This window comes from Maylandia zebra, linkage group LG8 (genome assembly GCF_041146795.1).
Source record: "Maylandia zebra isolate NMK-2024a linkage group LG8, Mzebra_GT3a, whole genome shotgun sequence".
NCBI lineage: Eukaryota > Metazoa > Chordata > Actinopteri > Cichliformes > Cichlidae > Maylandia > Maylandia zebra.
The window spans coordinates 17,827,281-17,846,592 of NC_135174.1; the positions used below are offsets into that span (position 1 = coordinate 17,827,281).

The window sequence follows — 19,312 nt, forward strand, 5'->3', positions numbered from 1 at the left end:
ACAATAACAGTACTCAGCTGAATAACTTCAACACAGTTGTAGTTATTACACACAGGTCCACTGTATAAACCTACATATATCTGCCTATTACACCCAACCTGTTGGATGTGTAGAATAAAACCTTAAAACATAATCTGCAATCAGATCCTGGGCGAGTTTTGGTGAATGAACTTACTGTTGATGTGTCACGTGAATAAATGTGTGAGTTGTTTTAAGTCTTAAAGCATTTGTTAAAGTCAAAGAAAGGAATCTTACTCATAGTCAGCTATGGGCAACTAAAAGGGGGTAAATGAAAGTGATGTTGCAGAGCTCTGTGTGTATGCACTCGTAAATAAAGATGCTGCTAAATACAGACAGAGCAAACACAGAGGCTTTTGTACTTTCTGAAGTTTTCATTATAGACCGCTCTCTGTAGAAAAGTGAACTGAAACCTGAAACATTGCGAACGACTCTGCTCGCTGTAAAAAAGTAACTTTGCTGCTTGTAATATAACCATGGATTAAATGCTTCTTGCATGCGGGAACTATTCTCCATCCCTCCACTTTACTTTCTGCTCTGTTAAAATACCAGAACATTGGAGCGTCCACACAGGTAGCAACCACGAACAGGATAAAAGGTGGACTTGATGACTGCTACATCATCCACTGGTTTCTGAAATTTCGTTCTAAAGCGAGATTAGCATTTTAAAACACATAAGAGCTGTACAAAGTAAACATTGAGGTGGCTTCTAGGTTAAAAAAAACAAAAGTCCAGCAGAAGGCGATTGCTGTGATTGCCATCTCTGGTCCTACTGAAGTCTATGAGAAAACAGGTTACCGTCTCAACCTCTGTAACCACTTTCCTGTTGAGTTTATGGGCTCATTCACACATTTTTGGGTTATATTGAACAAAATATTGAAAATGAGAAAATTATTTCTATTTTTAAAATCTTGGTCGCACCATGTTTTTAACTCGGGTTTTTCCTGAGTTACAAAACCAGATACTCACTGGGTAAAAACTTGTCCGTCACAAGTAAGGAGCCAATGAGCGTACAGTTTCAGTCAGACCTGCCTTTCTCGCCACATCCGTTATTATTGTAGCCAACATGGTGATGACAGAAACGCTCATCTCGAGGGTTCAAAACAGGATTTCAGACACCAATAAGCGACGTGGCAGTAGCTACATCCATCTTTTATACTTTCTGTGGAAACTAAAGCAAAGCTTTGATAAAGCACTAACAGCACTGAGCTATCAACCTGTGCTAATCATCATTATTACACAAATAAAATCAATTATATTAATATCAGTATTAGTGTTTTTGATATAATTAGTTAAGAAATATGGAAAACATAACATATATTCCCATATATAATATAAGGCAAAACTTCTTGAAGCTCTCAATTAGGGCTGGGCCATATCATACCGTTCACGGTAATACTGTTATAATGTTGGGCAACGATAATATGGGTAAAACACGCGTGTGCAGTGCCTTTGTTTTCATACACACATGGCAGAAAAAGCATGGCAGCGATGCAGAATGAGAAGGGCGAAAGCGGATCGTTGAATGAAACGGATGAACCAGAATTGGTTTGTAAAAATGCTCCAACTTCAGTGGTGTGGGACTGGTTTGGCTTTCGTCCGTCAGATACACAACAAAGCAGTATTTTTGGTAGAGCATGCTAGCGGGCCGTCGTTATTACCGTGTTTTTTGGAAAATATGGCACACTTTTTCTGAAAATCAAGAGTGCCCCTTATAATCCCGTGTGCCTTATGTATGAATTCTGGTTGTGTTTACTGACCTCGAAACGATTTTATGTGGAACACGGCCCTTGAAAATCTGTCAAATGTTTCAGTACGACTTTGCTAAGCTACGAAGCCACACCGCTTGATGGATTGTCGGAGCATTACGGCTACCGTAGGCAGGAGCCTCGCGGAGTGATACGTACTGTGCTTCAACATAATTTTACCGTATTGTGTGTGTATAACCTCTTTTTAAGTTTTGCGGATATTATACATGGTCATGCTGAGGATATGTCGGCCAATTTCCACTGGAAATGCCTTTTGGTTAAACTGTCAGCAAGGATTTGCATTTGCACTGTTACATTTCTGTATAACTTTAAAGCACATAAAACAGCTGCTTGTTTAAGTGAAAATACATTGATGGGGGTTTTTGCTCCAATAAAGTTGTGGAGTTGTAAAGTATTTTGTCTAGTGTCAATTATATCGTCAGTTATATCGTTATCGCAAATGTTTTCAAATGTATATCGTGATAAATATCTTTGGTCATATCGCCCTGCCTCAGTCACAATAAGCCCCAGCTGTACTATAAAAACACTCCCCAGCCGGCCTGTTTGGTGTCATCTCAGCTAATTACTGCTCATTTTACTCATCAGGCCAGTGTCATATTTTCACCAAAAACAGCAGACCACTCATCCCAACAATGAAAAACACAGAAAGAATGCCAGGATACTCCTTTATTATGTTCCCTCAGTTTCAAATACCAAAACAACAACACATTTAACATGTCTAATAATCAACATGCTGGTCGTTTCTTCCCCCCGACTTTGTAAAAGAATAACGCACTTCAAGATGTCAGTGACTCATCCTGACTCACAACACAGAGAGCTGAGGATTATTTTTCCTGGATCTGAATGAAAGAAAAATAAAACAAGAGTGAAAAAACAAAGTCGCGTCAGGGGGGGGGAAAGGCATGTCCGGAGAAAATACATTTCAACCAAAAAGACAGGAGACCTGTGCTGGATGGTAACAGATTACATTTTAACTTTAGAAAATACCCACAACAAAACCCACAGAAAGCTAGAAGCCATCGACACGTGTTCTTTTTATTATGCGTTCATTAATGATATTGACTGTAACGTGTTAGGCGTTAACCCAAAGCAATAAAATGCCTCTTTGTAAAGTACAAGGGCCATTTCACAGAGTGGAAGATCCTCACTGAAGATCTTTCCATTATGATTTATGAGGTCTTGATAAGCACTTGGACTTGCATTAAAGCTTAATATCAGGTTTATATACATCTTCACAGTAAACACAACAGTACATAATGATTATTTCAGGGAGAATGAAACAGCTTCATTGGGACTAGCGTGTGTCACTTGGCACCGTCCTGTAGAAAGTAACAGGATTACGACAGACAGCTAAGTCAACAGCTGACACACACACACACACACACACAGTGTAAACATACACACACTTCACAGCTGACACGTCGCACAATGAACCTACTGTCTGACCTGGGACATGGCCCTGAAACGTCTTCACCTTTTAGTAAACTCTGTCTGTCTGCATATGTTTAAGAAAAATAGATTAACACAATTTAATTCTTTATGGTTTTTTCCGTTTGTTTCATTTTTTTAAGAGAAATGTCAGTAATATAACTAAAAGTAATATTGAGCATGTCGGAGACAAAATTTGATTTGTAAATAACGCACTGAGGTATGTGGCGTTTAGAATAGAGGATGAAGGACGCATGTTTTTATCTGTTCCAGAGGCGCGCTTCCTCCCGGTTATGACTTACTGGGAGAAAAAAATGAGCGTTGGTCGATTTACAACCATCAAGCTAACAACAAGCTCTTAATGAGCTAAACCTCAAAACTCAAGACAAGATTAATGCTGTCTTTTGGATTAAAGCTGTGGCATCCACTCACTAATAAAAACCAGCATTTGCTGTTGTCTAGAGTTCGGAAAAGCCATAACTGAAAATGATTGCATGTTTTTTCATTCTGGAGATCAAACAGTGAGTTGATTGTTCAGGAACCAATCAGCAAAGGAATCACTAATGAGACTACGCCAAGTAAAAACTGGAGATTTAATATATCACTACTTAAAGATGAAGACTTTATTAAATACTTTAAAAAGGAATGGACTTCATATTTAGACTTTAATGACACTCCCGGAATATCTGCTTCTGTTCTATGGGAAGCAGGGAAAGCTGTGATGAGAGGTAAAATAATTTCTTTCTCATCACACAAAAAGAAAGAAGAAAACAAAAATATTCAGGAATTAGAAAAAAACATCAAATCACTAGAAGAAGCCTACGCGTCCCACCAAGATCAGGAAACATTGAACAAAATATGCAAAACAAAACTAGAATTAAATGAAACTATTAATAAAAAAAACACAATTCCTTATACAAAGACTTCGCTTGCAGAATTTTGAACACAGTAACAAATCAGGTCGATCTCTAGCTAACCAGCTAAAAATAAATAAAGAAAAAATAACTATATGTGCTGCTAAAGATTTATCGGGGAACACAATATATGATCCTGGAAGAATAAACAACATTTTTAGGGATTTCTATGAAACTTTATACTCACCACAAATAAACCCATCTAAAAATGAAATTGATCTGTTTCTTGACAACGTAACTCTTCCAAAATTACTAGACAGTCAAGCAATGGAACTGGATTCGCCACTGACGCCAAGTGAACTCCAGGAAGCCCTGATAAGTATGCCCAATAATAAGGCTCCAGGTCCAGACGGCTTCCCTGCAGAATTCTACAAAGAATTCTGGACAATTTTGGCACCAGTATTCCACGGAATGTTGCAGGAAATCGAGGAAAAGGGCAGACTACCACCAAATATGAATTCTGCCAACATTAGTCTCCTGCTAAAACCAGGCAAAGACCCTTTATTTCCCTCAAGCTATCGTCCAATTTCTCTTTTAAATGTAGACCTTAAAATAATCTGCAAAGCTCTCTCAAAGAGATTAGAGAAAATGACCCCCCTCTTAATTCATCCTGACCAAACTGGTTTCATAAAAGGTCGGCACTCCTCAACAAACACTCGTAGATTACTTAATTTAATAGACTACTCATACGATAAAAACATCGAAACCATAATATTATCTCTAGATGCAGAAAAAGCATTTGACAGAGTTAATTGGAAATTTTTATTCGCAACTTTACACAAATTTGGTTTTGGAAACTCTTTCATAAACTGGATAAGAATATTATACAATTCCCCAACGGCTCGTATCAGAACAAATGACCAGACATCCTCCAGCTTCTGTCTCCTGAGGGGCACCAGACAGGGATGCCCACTCTCCCCTTCACTTTTTGCAATTTTTATCGAACCTCTAGCAGCAGCATTTAGACAGGCTACAACAATTAAGGGCATAAAATGTAAGAACATAGAACATAAAATCAGTCTCTATGCGGATGATGTGTTGCTTTTTCTGCAAAACACACAAACCAACCTCTCTGAGGTAATTACTTTAATAAACTGGTTTTCAAGAGTTTCAGATTATTCAATTAACTGGCCAAAATCTACAGTTCTCCCCATTAACTGCTCCTTCCATAATTCTTCCTCTGCCCCACTGCAATCCGGAAATATTAAATATTTAGGTATTAATGTCTCTCCTAAGCTTTCAGACTTAACTAAACTAAACCACATCCCACTTCTAAAGAAAGTAGAAGGCGATCTGACTAGATGGAAATCTTTACCCATATCACTCATGGGAAGGGTCGCCACTATAAAAATGATGATCTTGCCAAAAATAAATTACTTATTTTTGATGATCCCTAACAAACCATCACAAGATTGGTTCAGATCTCTGGATTCATATATTTCCAAATTCCTTTGGAAAGATAAACCCCCGCGTATTAGCTTAAAAACGCTACAAAGAACCAAGGATAGAGGAGGATTAGATCTGCCTAATTTTCACCAATACTTCTTAGCCAACAGGCTTCAGTTCATCTCAGAATGGTTAAAACATACCTTCTTAGTTGAGCCCTGGCTAGATGTTGAACAGGCACTATGCAAGGATCTAGAGATTTCAGACCTACCATTTATTAGCTCAAACATCAAAAGACATGAATGCTTTAAAAGTATCAACATCAGCTTTTCTCTAACAGCATGGTGGGAGTTTCTAAAAATAACGGAGTCTTCATTAATCCCATGCAAACGTACACCTATCTGGAATAACCCTGACATATTACAAAACAATAATATGATTAATTTCCCAGAATGGAGTTGTAAAGGAATTAAATACTTAGAACATATATTAGAGGGAACAGAATTTATTCCATTTGACAGACTAGTTGCACAATATGGGATCAACAAGACAAGGTTTTTAGAATATCAACAAATTAAATCCATAGTAAAAAAGAAATTTAACCTCAGTCAAGTTGAATTACAAACACCACTAAGTGCGGCACATTTTCTTACTCTTAAATCCCCCAAATTATTATCTAAAATATACAGAACACTTTCTAAATTAGATGAATCAATATCCCTTCCTACTGCAAAGTGGGAAGCAGATTTATCAGTCAACCTAGACCAAAACTTCTGGTCTCAGATTTGCGTAAAAACTTTTAAATTAATTAAAAATCCCAGTCTGCAATTAATACAATACAAAATACTTCATAGAGTGCACTATACAGGTCATCGGATGTTCAAGATGGGCTTTACATCTTCCAACAACTGCTCACACTGTCAAGGCAATACACCAGACAATTACATCCACGCTCTTTGGTTCTGTCCACCAGTGCAAAAGTTTTGGCGCGAGATATGTGAAGACTTATCAAAGTGTCTGAAATGTAACATTCCAACCTCCCCCTTAGTGTGTTTACTGGGCAGCTTAGATAATGTCACTTCAGAAAAGAATATAGCCCATATGATCTTCACTGCCCTATGCATTGCCAAGAAAACAGTCCTCATGAACTGGAAAAATAAAAATAATCTTAATTCTAACCAATATAGAAATTATCTATTAGATTACATTAGTCTTGACACAGCCTCTGCCACCACATTAGATCAATTGCTCTGGGCCCCTTTTATCAGCTCCATCACCTAGTGGGGGTGGGGGGTCATAGTTTGGTCCCGCCTTCACTGTTGTGATTGGTGAGGGGGTAGGGACAGGCTTAGGGCGTCGGGGGGTTCCCGGGAGGCATCTTCCTTGGGGGGCTCAACCGGGGTAGCGGTCACGTCCGGTTGGGGGCTCTGTTGGCTCTCAGGTGACTGTTTCCTCGCGGCTGCGTGCAGCGGGGCTAGGGGAGGGTCTGTGCTGACGGACGTGGGTTACTGACCTGGCAACCTGGCTGCCCCTGGGTGGGTCCGGGATGGGCGTGAGGTTCTGGGGGCGCTCCGTCTCTGGGCTGGGGCCCGGGCCGGGCCTCGGGGGCTTGGGTCCTGGTTGGTGTGCTGCCGGGGTTGTGGGCGGGTGGGTGCATGGGGGCCCGGCCCTGGAGCAGGGTGCCGCCGGTGCGTCGAGCCGCCTGGGGGGCTCTTCAATGTAGTCTGGAAGATGTGTGGAAGGTGGGGTGGGTGCAGTTTTCTCTGTGGTGGGGTTGGGTGGACTGTCCAGGGCTCTGTGGAGCCGGAGGGCGCTACTGCACTGGGCCCCGGTCTGATGGGCCTGGGCCCCCCTTCCCTGGCGGGTCGCGGAGGGTGGGAGTGCCTACTGGGGTCAGCGGGGGAGCTGGCCCCAGGGAGGGGTTACCTGCCCCTCCCTTCCTTCCCTCCCCATCTCCAGCTGCCTCCCTCTTCCTGCTCCTCCACAACCACCCACACATGCAGGGCCTTGGAGTGGGGGTATGTCACCAGGGTGCAGAGGAGGCTACCCCCCCCCGTCCCCTTCTGGCTGCCTCTGCCTCAATTTTATCCCACAACTTAGACATTCACATTATTCACACTCTCATTACACATACATATAGGATCTTGGGGGTGGGCACAATCACGGAGTCCAAATTACCATCAGGGTGTATACCTCACCCCTGACGTCGTTGCCCACCTCTCAATTTTAAATACACTTAGTCATTGAGGGCTAGCAGGAGGGACTATGCGCTTACCTGCTGCTCCTTGGCAGGTAGCTCCATGCCCTCCTGGGTTTTAATTACACCTTAGAACACATATGCATCAACACTACAATGAGCGGGTGGAGGGAGGTTTGGAGTCTTCTCCCACTCCCATTCTCTGCGGCCTGCTGGAGCGGGAGGGCTAGTAGGAGGAGTTGGCCGTCCGACTGCGGTCTGGGGTGTGGGGCCTCCCTGCTGCTGCGGAGTCGGGGTGGTCTGCCTCTCCCCACCGCAGGGAAAAGGGTAACACCACCTGGGTCTGGGTGCAATTCCCCCCTCCAGGGGCAAGGGTACCTACACCCGGTTTGTAGAGTACGCTTGGGGAGTGTGATTGTGTGTACAGCGTCTCTTTATGTCTGTCTCCACGTTGGTTGAGTGTGGAGTGAGTGCATATGAGAGCATGAGGGTGGGAATGGATGTTTGTGTCTGTGGGTGCCTGTATGTCTGTGTCTATATGTCAGGTTGGGTATCAGACGCCACCTCTCTGGGGACACCTCAGGCCCTCCAAGGTTTGGAGGCCTATCTCCACCCACCACCACTTCCCCTGCCGGTGGCGGACTCCCTCAGGTGTCGGTGTGTTGGTGGTTCTTTGTGTCTGGGGGTGGGCGTCCGGGTACACACCGGCTCACTCCTTGGCGGCCGCTTGTCGGGGCCTGGGGCTCGCTCGGGCCCCTTTGGAGGTGGGGTGCCCCCGGCCTCTCGGCCTGGGGCTCGGTCACTCAGGCACAGCTGGGGGCCGGCGGAGCTCACGGGCGCGTCACTGCAACTCCCCCTGACTTCTGCTCCGCGGCTGCTGGGCGAGCCCTCATCTGGGACTCTCCTCAGCTCTTACTGGAACAATGGCGCGGCTGCCCCTCTGTTGGTCTTCCATGGTCTCTTGTGTTCTGGGGGCCTCTGGATGTCTGGAGTTTTGATCTCCTCCATACCCGCTTCACACCCTGGAGGACGGGGCTGTGGCCCCCCCACACTCCCTAGCAGATCATTACATGGAGAAACCTTTGGAATGCAAGCATGCTGATCCACACAGGTATGCACACATGGGTATTCACAGACGCGGACTAAAGCTTTCTTGGCTGCTGCCTCAAAGCACACTGTGCGCTGTCTATCTTGCGTGCTGCACAATATCATTTATTATTTAGTAAATATTGATATCTATGACTAGCTAGTTTATTGTGATGGTGCTTTGTTTTTTCTATTATTATGTTGCTCTTTGTTGTTTGCTGTCTCCTCTGTTTGTTTTTTTTGTTTGTTTTTTTTTTTTCTCCATACAGGTGACCCAGGAGTTCTTTTTTTTTTTTCTCTCTCTCTTCCCCCCCCCTCTCACCGTCTCTTCTCCCCTTTGGTTTTCTTTCTTTCTCTCCCCCTCTTTCTCTCATTCATTCCCCCTGTTCTATTTATAAAAAAAAAAAAAAAAAAAAAAAAAATGACAAAGGATGAACTGAAGCTCTGCCATCACGTAATGTCGCATACTGCTGTTTCTGATGTCATTTAAAAAAAAAAAAAAAAAAAGGAATCACTAATGAGAACAAAACTGTGTAGCTGCAGCTGTTACGCTCCATAACTGCTTTTTAACGACGCGACAGGAGTTCAGCGCGTTCTTACAACTACATCAGTTCATCCGTCTTTGCCACTGCTGCGTGGCATCTCGAGTTTTTCCCTGCACACAGGTATCCTCCAGCTGAAGCAGTGACTCAGTGTGAGACCACAGTGGAGGAAGTGGGATCTGCTGACTGCCTGTATCTTTTATTTGAACGAACTCTGATGCCAACAATAAAGCCGCTGCCTCATTATCTACGTGCCTTCCAGGACAGGGCTTGCACTGACGCGTGACCTCTGTGCCATTCATCCTATTCAGACATATTAAAGTGGCAGGCTGGCACGTGCCTGTGCAACCCACAAACGCACACTAACGCACTGTTAGAATCCTCTGGAGTTGGCTGGGCGTCTTTTCATTGAGTTTGTTTACCGGGGACTCTGGCTGTGCAGCAGTGCAGCGTGCTTCCATCCAGAATGCTGAGTCCAGCGAAACACATTCACCCCGAAACAGCATAATCAAAGCAGGTGGACTGTTCTAGATATTTAAAAAAAAGAAATACTGGGACATCTGCTGTCTCGCTTTTGGCCATCTGGTCTTTCAGCACATAGGATGGAGGGAGAGAAAGAGATGGCCTGACAGTTGTCAACACAAGTCATGTGGTTTTATGGCCATGTGTTTATAGAGTGAATGGCTCTCAGGCCTCCTGTGGGGTGATGACATGACCAATTGAGATATCAGTGGAGTTTTATTTTAAACAAACAAAGACCGGAAGCAGAGCGTAAACATGGGATTATTTAGTTTACGATATTATAATGATTGATGGTCTAATCTATGTTATATTCCATGTCTGCTTTATAAAATATCAGTCATAAAAATGTCTGAAAAATTTTAAAAAAAATGTCAAAGTACAAAAATATAATGTTTGCTGATTGTTTTTCTAGCAGTCAACTTATGCACATGCATGCATAAAAAGCAGCTCGCATTGCTCTAAACAACAAATAAAAAGGGCACAGAAGAAATAGGAGCGCAGCCTTGCTTTACAATGCATTTCATCCAGATGAGGCAGCACTTCCATGGCCTCAGCCAGCTGCATGTAGAGAACACATCTGGCGAGCTGATTCAAATGACCGCAGATGCCAAATTCTTGTTTAAATATTTGGCGGACCCATGTTGCTCTACTCAGACATGTGAGCAGGCCCCAGTGACTACACAGAGAAAAACGGCAAAAGCATCCAAACCTACTAGACAGCATGTTAACATGCCAACTTTGCATATCAGTACAAACAATTTCTACAGTAGAAAAAAAACTCTTCCTTTTACTTCTAATCATACTCAAGTTAAGTGTAAAGGGTGAAGTAATATACAAGGCATCATGTAACGTAAGTATTTTGGACACATAAATACAAGAACAGAATGATAATGGTAACAATATGACAGAGCCAACTAGATTTTCACTAGTCTAATACAGAGGCCTAGATACTGGTTGGCAACCACCGTCAAAAAATGTATATTCCGTGATGCAAGGAGGTATATGCTGTGCACAGAAACATCTTGTAATCTTGCTTTGATCATTAGATCATTAGCTTGCACGGAAAGCACCAAAAAAAGCAAACATTATGCCTCACTGTTACCACCAACACATTTCTAAAGGTGCAACTTTTACTTTGAAGGCAAATATTCAAAGATTCCACTTTGAGTCGCACTTTCTCAAGTTTAAATACTGCTCGGCTACTAGTTCACGAGTGTTTGCTGACAAGTCAGTGTTTGCCATGCAAACTACAGGCAGCTGTGGCAACGACTGCTAACGACTGTCAGTAACCTACACCGGCCACTCATGGTTGGTGATTAATCGTTAACAGATGTTTGGAGGGTATCTCCGATACCGACGTAATGTTCAGGAAGAAGAAAGTCACTAAGCTATTTCTGAAAATGTAACAAACTGATTTAAACTGAAAATGCCTTTAAACTATAATTATTGGAATTAACCATCATGGTGTCACCAACTTGTTTTTAGAAAACAAATGTGATTAGATTGAAACTAGTCATTGAGACCTTGAAATAATTAGGGAAGGTGTCTCTCGAGGTATAGAATTAAGTGAGTATGTCATAGGTCCCCCCTGGCCTTTAAAACAAATGCAGGCACTTCTCCACCTCCTGAAGCCATGTCATTATTTTATAGATCTTCTGCAGTTTACTCCTGGAGACCTGTGCATTATGCTGTTTATCTTAAACATATCATATCTGTCTGAGGACTGTAAAATTACAGTATTACACAAAAATATCCTCTGGTTAGCAAAACATACTGCAATACAAAGCAGCTCTTACTTGCTTTCTTTCCTAACAGTTAACTGGGTCATGGTAAGACAAGCCCATCTATGGTGCTTTTCATATCAGTCATCTTCCACACCTATGTTTTCCAGCAGTGCAGCCAACCCAGTCTTGTTTATAAATCCTCTAGATACCAAAATCTTCTGCAGTCAATTATTTTGGACACAATGACAATTAGTATTTCACTTATTTACTTGATTTCAAATGCCCATTATGGGGCTGGTAAGGTTAAAGCTATGAGGAAAGTTCAAGTAACATTGCAAGTGTTGCTGCTGAATGTAGGGAAAAACCCTGGGTGGAAACACTCTTTTTTGGCTCATCCATAGAGCCAGATCCACCTCCGCCTCCACATTTTCATTGAGTTTGCTTTCCTGCATCTCTGCAGCTTGGCCAGCGCACAAACATTCCACAAGGGAATGCAGTTATTTTTCAGACTCCACTTCATCCTGACTACTTTTTTCTTTCCTCCCATGACTCACTCCACTCACATAGTTGTCCTTCCATTCCTTTCTAAAGCCTACACGTGTTGAATATCAATGGCTTGCATGACACACACACACACACAGGGTGGAACTGTTCGTTTGCATAAACATTTCCACACTGAGCAGCACAGCTCAGACGACTGCACTCAGAGAGCCGAGGCCTCGTTGTCATAGATACAAGAGATGTGTTTGGATGGCAGAGGGTTTTTCCTGAGAGGACCCCAGAGGTACCCGAGGATATGCCGCACCCTTAAAACATGGATGACTCCTAATAGCTTGCATATGAGCTGTTACATAACATGTCTTTCCTCAGGGATCAAACCATGACGTGCCAGCAGAAAAATTATAAATTCATGGAGGGTGAAACCTTTCACATGTTCTCTCCAAACTTTTACACAATTCGGGGTGAACTGAGGACACTGCGAGAGACTTCCAAGATGGCGATTTCTAGCCTTCTTTAACGCGTTTTCCTTACGGGGCTTGATGTTTGTTAATTATATCTTGGGATAACTTTTACTGGGACTGGCCTGGAATCATCTGGGCACAAAACTGAAATACCAGCCTTGTAGGAATTTGGCACAAATTCTGCCAAAAACACTGAAGCGTGAACCACACCTATCTTTAAATCACTGTGCAATGACAAGAAGATATTTGAGAAAAATGAACATGGTTGCATGAAACAGGATGTAAAAGCTCAACAAAGCTAACGATGAGTCATAGAAAGAAAAAGTACAAGATGTAGCTTTACTCAGAAGTAAAGTAAAGGTCTATAATTGTAATGTCTGCCAGCTATCAAACTGAGCAAATCACTCAGCCTTGGTGAAGTTTTGAGTTTCTTTTGTTTAGTCTATCACATTACAAGTAAGAAAAACTTCTGTCAGTCTCTCCGCCTCGGTGACCGTCCCAACTTGTCTGTTAGATTTAAGCTTTTTTGTCAACAATGTGTCTTATTGTGCCAACATAACTGGCTCGTATGAACACGAGCAGGCCTTAATTTACTTAGTTCCCTCTTCCAAAACATGCATGCTTAAGTTCTTCCTTTGGACACTTCACTTTTTTTTTTTTTACCGGTACATCAAGTCCAAAATAACTAACCGTTCTCATCATTAAGCCAACCAAACCAAAACTGTGCTGCCAACAAAGACTGCGAGCGATGCTGTCATTGTTAAGGTGTGGGAAATACCTTGTCTTGGAAGTGATGGAATACTTTGTAATCGGAAGAAAAAATGGAATTCCCCATGCTTTCTTAAGTTACTTTTACTTTTGCTACTTGTCCTTCGGGATACTGTGCAGCAGCTGTTGAGTGCATTTTATTGTTTGTAACAATCATAATAATGTATAACATTTGTGCTGCGTGTAATACAAGCAAACTGAGTCAAACATCTCAGGTTTCTTTGCTGATATAGGATCGTGCTGCCAGTATTAATAATTTAGTGTGCAGGAAGTTTCTGTGCATCCAAAATTGTGACTGGATGGTAAACACAAAAAGAGGGCAAGATAACAGAAACAGATACCTAAAATTTCATTAAAGCTAGTAACTTTTTGATTTCAGTTGGATTACAATGTTTGACAGATGTGTGTCACTGCGAAAGCAGTGCGATTGCTAACCATGAGGGTATAATACAGAAACTGAAGCAAAGACTACAGATACTCTGACTGACTGCCAGTCGATGGTGTGAGTCTACATGTGCACATGACTTTACTACTGTGTTAAAAATGTCAAAGGTGCAAAACCGAAATAACATAACCATTTTTGTTGCTTATGCTCATGCAGATATGGAGCAGAATAAAACCACAAACACCAAAGATGGCGATAAACGAAGATTCAAACATCACCAACCCAGCAGAGCGAATCCATGTTGATAAGTTAGTCTGCACGGTCAAAGTAAATACATACATTGTCCTGCAAGAGACATGCAGAAATAAATGGTGCACAAGAGGGAACTAGTTAATCTATCACTCTACCCATTAACTCACTGTAAAAGCATGCACATCAGGAAATAGACACATTAAAATTGAAAGTACAGTTACGCTCTTGTAAACACTCTTTGCTTATTCATAAATGTAAATATTCTGTTTGTTAAGCAGTTAGTGGGATGTATATGTACAGAACTGATCTCCAATGACAAACCCACCATGGGGCCCAAAGAGTGTATAAAAGTTGATACAACCTCCGACCCTAAAGTCAATGTGAAAGTGCCAGGAGTGACCAGTTGAGGCGACTCTTCTGGTTGCAAAATGAAGTCAGTTTGTATACAAATCTGTCACGAACCTCCTTATGATCTCAGTAAACACTCTCCTAATGAGTTCATGATCTCAATTACCAATTTAACTCAACATGAGGCTCTATTCGTACATTATGCTGTAGGTTGTAGCTACCCTGTAAAGAACGGGTCATGTCCGTATCAGCACGCAGTGTCTTCAGTTTCTCATCCAGATCCAACTCTTTACTTGTTCACTATTTAGTTGTACACAAAATGCTAAGGAGCCGCTTGCTTAGTTTTTCTTTACTTTCAACTTTCTTCTTCACAAGGGGTCGCCATAGAAGAAGCGCCATGTGTTTTTACACCAGCTTCCCCACCTGATGCAATCTCCAGGAATTAGGTGAATGTGTTAACCATCACACTATTGGGTTCTCTTTATTTCGGTAAGGTTTGTAAAAAAAATGAACAGATTAGCTACGCATTTGCAACAATATTGATACAAACAGTGCCATCCTCAAGTATCACGGGTGCAGATAGGCAGGCACACAGCCCCTCCCCTCACTAGCAGCTGAACACATGAACAATTCACAGCACTAAACAGCTCTTTCTGGGGTACTTCGAAAGGTCAGTAAAGCTCTGTTTCAAAAACACTTGGGTATTTTACTGTAACTTGGCTGTTGCACAGGTTAACACCAGCTGTTTAACCATTAGCAATTACCCAATAGCCACATTAGCCATCTGTTAGTATTATACAAAACTGACTAGCAGCTATGTATAATAATAAAACAATAATGTAAATGTTGGAGACAGGCAGCAATCAAACCTCAACACTCCTACCTATCAGTAACGTCTACAGACAGCATTAATTTACCAAAAACAAAAAATGTTTGTGTTGAAAATATGTTACGTTTCTTTTGAAGTCCAGAAAAATCTACCAGCTAGAATTTAGCATCTAGACAGAAACAGCAGCAGCCTACTTTACCAACTCTATTTGAGTAACGTCAACAAAAAACATGGTGCCAAGTCACAAGAAACACAGCACTACCTCAAACCAGATAAAAAACATTCTCACACTTTACACTTAACGTTACTATATATTATTTTTTCATTACATCAGACAACTAAAAAGTGTGCTATGATGTTACTGGGGGTTTTTTTGTTTACGACCTTAATTTTTTGTTCTCAGTTTACCCTGTTATCATCTTGAAAACAGTACTGAGAATCAAGTGTTTTCCTGTGAAGGAAAGCTTTTGTTACAGAAAAAGCTATTGTTTAGTGGACTATTGTTATTCTGTCTGCAGAGAAAGTGGCAGAGAAAGCTACATGTTCATGGTAAATTACTAGGATGGTAATAAACAATGACCAGATCGGTTTCCTTTTTAAATATAACCCTAAAACACCTCATTTATGTGAAATAACAATATCATATTTTTTGTTAACTTGAAAACTGGTATCATGACTGGTCCACCATATACAGCACTGTTTGTCTCGCGCTCAGATCTGATTATTTCTAAGTTATCAAACTTTTATCCACAAAGATATCTGCAAAGTTACATTATTGCCATTATATACATATCGATAAATGACCAATATCGCTAATCTCGGAAGTATGTGATGTAACATTGAAGATCCCGTGCACTTACGTCAGACCACAATGTCGCCTGCGGTTCTCGTTTTGAGGACATCTGTTTACAAAATCACAATGTGTGTGATGACTTCATTGAAAGATCAAGAAGAAATCCCCCTTCACTTTAACGCTAGTCAAGAGTTGGGGGGTAAATCACTAATGCTATATCCTCTGAGGTGATGGAAACACGGTTGTGTGTGTGTGTGTGGCTGTGTGTGTGTGTGCTGATCTCGCTCACATGGCATAACAACTGACAGCGACGACCACAGGTGACAGACAGACAGCGGGGGGATTATTTAGTCTGCAGCACCTGTGTTTACTGCCATCACTCATTCAGCTCACGTCAGTAGTCCGCTGGAGTAATAGCTGCGTATTAACACACCGTAGGACGTGTCTGCGGACTGTCATGTATGGGGTACACCCCAAAAGTGCCGCTATTAGAGCGCACACTTCAATGAACAAATTGTAAAAGTCTCAGGTCTAGTAGAGAAAAAACTGATGTCGTGGCTATAGACAAAAAACCGCGTATTTCTATGTAACTGAACCCCGGTGCTTATAAACTTCGACTGGCACCGTGTAGCAGTCAACGTTTGACTTTCAATGCGCTTTGCTTACCTTTTGGGACCAGGCCGTTAGATCCACTCAGACTAGATACCCAACTTCTCGAGCCTGGTGATGTGGTGCGGTGTTGGCGGAGTTGCCCTTCTCCACGACACCGCAACTTTTTAACAGCTACGCGTCCCACAGCCTCGGAGCTGTGCGCCGAGTCATTATTTCCTAGAAGAGCTGTGTGGTTTTGTTTGCGAAAGGCATTAAAACATGTTGACACGCAAGAAGCGGTCCGGCTGTGGTCCTCTGCGGGTGTCGATGTAATCAGCTGTCATCACATTAGCCACGAGAAGAGCCGAGCTGCTCTGCGCCTCTCCTCTCCATGCTTACACACTTTCAACGCCACCCACTTTTCCCGAACAGACCCGCGGCTGGCTCGGCTGATGCCTGACTGAAAAGATTTGAGCAACCTGGCTACTTTTACTCTAGCTTTATATGAAGTTTTTCAAAAGTAGTGTTAGAAGAGTATGTATGTGTGCACTGTTATTTATTCAAAAATGAATAGATTAGTATATACGTGATAACTACTGGGGCCTGTTTCAGTGCAGAAGCCCATTAGCTTACGTTATGCTATCGCATACACATCTTGATATTTTTACTCCTAAAATCAGCTAAAGTAGCTTGGCATGACTCATATTTCAAATATTTATAATTTAGCAGCCCCTAGGTTAATCCACTGTATAAAGCAACCTTAGAAGCTTGGCTTAAAATGGTGCTTTTAGGCCAAGTTTCTTGTGATTGGTTACTCTTCCAAAACAGAAGGTTTAAACAGTACATGGGTGCAGCTGGTTATTCGCTGTCTTTGACATCATATAGGAGAAAAAAATTGCAGGAAACTCAATGTTTGAGGAGCCTGAATATTCTAACTTCATGATCCGAAATTTGGGGCCTTTTTATCATTTGCATCCAGTATTGTATTTTATTACTCTCTATATGTCTCTAGATCACTGAAAATTACTTCGACCTGGGCCATTTTTACATATGACACATTATTATTAGACAAGAACAGAGAGCATCCAGTTTTGTTCTGTTTTTTCAGTTATCAGTCAACTGGCTGATTACAGTTTTTCAAATGTAATCCACTAGAGTGGCTCTCTAAATTTTAAAATCTTTAATTCTGTTTAATTTCAGGGTCTTCTTGGACTAGCATAGTTAATATTTTTGTAAACCATGTATCCAAACGTTAGAATTTGCTGCTTAACCTAGTCATTTTAATCAGCTTTAATAATACAGTCACATGTTGCTTGTAGAAGCCCTTTGAGAGACAGAACAAACCCGTTTACAAGCAGGGAATAAATATATACCAATGCTTTCTCGGTTCTTCAGTCTCATTTCACCACAGGTCAGCACTCGTTTGTACTGTGACGTTGACCCAAACCAAAAAAAAAAAAGTGTTCACAGCAGTTTTAGGAAGTAACATCATCCCCAAGTTTGGAACTTGTGAGTTTCCGTCTTTCTTTATTTGGTGACCGCACAAGTCATTTGACTGAAATTAATCCTGACTGTTGAGATTTTTTTCTTTAATGTGGTAAGTGTTTTGGGACTAGAAGTAAATGTAAAGAAGAAGAATTTAGTTTAATACAGCTTTCTGACACCCAGCAGGAAGGTGTCACTAGTATCCTCTTATGTGGCTGTCTTCTCAAACTGCAGCTCTTTCATTTGGAGTCATTAGGACGCTGAAATCTTTTTTTAGAGACAGAAAATCATAGTGGCCGCATGAGCAATTATATGTTGGGTAGATCTTTTCGCAGCCATGGTGTTGTGGTGTGAAATCAGTTTTTGCTGCCTCTGCAGTAATAACAGCTTCCTCATATGTGATCTTGTATATGCAGAACAATGGGAGGAAACAGTCAGTTGGATGCTTTAGCTTTGAGCAGAGGACACGGAAAAGGAAAAGATACAGGACCGGACACACTGTCGCCTACATTGAAATGGACTTAAACCAGCATAAACAGAAATGCTTACAGTTTTTGTTTATGCTGGTTTATTAAAAAGCACTATCACTGTGTTGGAACCCCTTTTGTGATCAGCATTGCTTTCATTTTTCATGGCAAAGATTCAACAAAATGTTTTGGAAAATTCTTCAGAGATTTTGGTTCATATTGATGTGATAGCATCACACGGTTGCTGTATGTGTGTCGGCTGCACATCCATGATGTGAATCTCCCATACACCACATCCCAAATGTGCTCTTTTGGCCTGAGATCTGGTGAGTACGCTGAACTCACTTTCTTCTTGCCATATTTTGTTTCTTGTCTTATTCAAGAAACCAGTTTGATCATACAGGAATGGACATCATCATCAACAATACTCAGGTGGACTGTGTTGTTTAAACAATGCTCATTTGGTGCTAATGGATCCAAAGCATACCAGAAAAATATCCCCAACACCATTACACCACTACCAGCAGCCTAAACTGTTGATACAAGACAGGATGGATCCATGCTTCCATGATGTTTACCTCAAGAATCATCACGTCAGACCAACTGTGGTGAGAAAATTTGCATCTTATCCTCATTGTCCTGTTCTTAGCCCACAGGAGTGGATGCCTATAGTTTTCTGCTGCTGTAGGCCATCTGGCCTTCTGCAAACCTTCTTTTGTAATGACTTGTAATTTGAGTTACTGTTGCCTTTCTATCAGGTCAAAGCAGTCTGGCCATAGTCCTCTGACATTAAATTAAATTAAACTTTTTAAAATCCAGTTTTATTTATATAATGCCAAATCCCAA

At 41.6% G+C, this 19,312-nt stretch overlaps 1 protein-coding gene across 3 annotated transcripts in view; it reads right to left on the reverse strand.

The window, feature by feature from the left end:
• The window catches only part of dnmbp (dynamin binding protein), a 54,232-nt gene extending 37,322 nt beyond the window's left edge, over positions 1 to 16,910 (reverse strand). For all 3 annotated transcript variants that reach the window (XM_012923643.4, XM_004567484.4, XM_004567483.4), the window contains exon 1: positions 16,590 to 16,910. The gene's annotated coding sequence lies outside the window, so the exon portion shown is untranslated. The remainder of the gene's footprint in view (positions 1 to 16,589) is intronic.
• Positions 16,911 to 19,312: the final 2,402 nt, after the last annotated feature.